Source organism: Marmota monax, unplaced genomic scaffold, assembly GCF_021218885.2.
Source record: "Marmota monax isolate L192 unplaced genomic scaffold, Marmota_monax_Labrador192_F-V1.1 WCK01_AAM20220418_F8-fsc00070, whole genome shotgun sequence".
In the NCBI taxonomy this organism is placed as follows: Eukaryota; Metazoa; Chordata; class Mammalia; order Rodentia; family Sciuridae; genus Marmota; species Marmota monax.
Window position 1 is genome coordinate 5,266,314 of NW_026692116.1, and position 2,275 is coordinate 5,268,588.

The window sequence follows — 2,275 nt, forward strand, 5'->3', positions numbered from 1 at the left end:
CTAAACTGTGGTGTTCTGAGCCTCCCCTTATCCCTGCTAACAATTTTTGAAAGTACTGGCCAAAGCCCTGTCCCACAGAAAGAGATGTGGCAGGAAGGCAGTAGGTGGCAGGGATTCAGATTCAACCAACATTTTTTTCCCTATGGGTTCTTTTAAGTTATATTTGACAATAGAATTTATTTTGACATAATTATAAAAGCATGGAATATAATTTGTTCCCGTTCAGCTCCCAGTACTTCTTTCTCCTTCCCCTCCCCTCCCCTCTCTTCACCTCTCTGTTCCCTTCCCTCTACTGATCTTTCTGCTATTTACTTAGTTTTTTTTTTAATGTCTTGTGGATGTACATGAGGGTGAGATTCACTGTGGAATATTCATATATGTACATAGGAAAATTAGGTCAAATTCATTCCACCATCTTTCCATATCCCATCCCTCCTCCCTTCCCTTTGTTCCCCTTTGTCTACTCCATTGATCTTTGTTTTATTCTTCTTTAACCCCTCCATCTAATTTTGGATGAGCTTTGCATATTAGGAAAAACATTCAAACTTTGACTGTTGGGGATGGGACTGTCTTATTTTATTTAGCATGATAGTTTCCAGATTCATCCATTTACCAGAAAATGTCATAATTTCATTCTTATTTTTGGCTGAGTAGTACTCCATTGTGTACAGACACCAAATTTTATTTATCCGTTCATCTGTTGAAGGGCTCCAAGTTTAGTTCCATAGCTTGGCTATTGTGAATTTTTTTGAACTACTACAAAAATTGATGTGGCTGCATCACTGTAGTATACCAATTTTAAGTCCTTTGGATATATTCCAAGGAATGGGATAGCTGAGTGGTATCCTAGGTTTTTTTGTTTTGTTTTGTTTTGTTTTGTTGAGACATCTCCAAACTGATTTCTAGTGTGGTTGCACCAGTTTGCAGTCCCACTAAAAATATATGAGTGTACCCTTTTCCCTTTATGCTCACCAACATTTATTGTTACTTGTATTCTTGAAAATTGCCATTCTTACTGGAGTGAGATAAAATATCAGCGTTGTTTTAATTTGCATTTCTCTGATTAATAGAGATGTTGAACATTTTACACGTGTTTGTTGACTGTTTGCATTTCTTCTTCTGTGAAGTGCCCATTCACTTCCTTTGCCCATTTATTAAATGAGTTATTTGTTTTTGGGTTTTGGTTTCTGGTGGTAAGTGTTTTGAGTTCTTTATACATCCTGGATATTAATGCCCTATCTGAAGAGCATGTGGCAAAGATTTTCACCTATTCTGTAGGCTCTTTCTTCCTGCTCACAAATTGTTTCCTTTGCTGTGAAACAGCTTTTTAATTTGATGCCATCCCATTTATTGATTTTTTTTATTTGACTTCTTGCACTTTAGGAGTCTTGATAAGGGAGTCAGTTCCAAAACCAACATGTTGGACCCCAACCAACATTTTGATTTCTCCTGTAGAATGTGAGCCCAAGAAGACAGGGACCACATCTATCTATTCACTCTGCATCCCCAGCACCTAGTCCAGTAGGTACCTGGTATACAGGAGTGCTCAATATTTTTGTAGAATGTATATTTTTGTAGAAGGTGCACAATGCAACAAATACTTTAAGACATTAAAAGCCCAATGTTAAATAAAATGTCAGCAATAAGCAAGGCATCAAGCCCAGGTCTGCTGGCTTTTGAGGTCCACTACACCTATCCAACCAGAATGGTATCTCTCTTCTCTAAGCCACCTTGCTCTGCCTTTGCTCTTCCCTCAGTCAAGCACATCTTTCCAGCAATAAGTCTGGACCCACAGTGTCTGTGGTGGTCTAGAGCATCTCTTCCCACTTTCAATCAAATGTCTGTTTTGCTGTCTCTCTGTTGACCTTGCCTCAGAGACCTTCCCTTTCTAATCTTACTGTCTGAAGTCACACTGGAGGATTCTCAATATATCTCAGAGACTTTTCTTTGAGTGAACTATAATTGGGATATTAGAAACCAAGACTTTCCCAAAGCCACTGCCTATCAGTACTGATCTCCATGGCCCAGTGGTTCATGGCTCCTGGGATGTCCATGGTCTGGGTGGATGCCTGTCCAGTCTGAGACTGGCTCAACATACTAGCATTAGTTGTAAACTGGTATCAAAATCAGTTTATCCTTCCTCCCTCCAACCCACCCATTTGAGCTCCTAGACACCCATGGCCTAAGAGTTCCAGAGAACGGTGAGGACAGTGCCTTTTTGAGGGACCCTCCACCCTTACTTCCCCAAATCCAGTGCTTCACTGTTCAGGCTGTC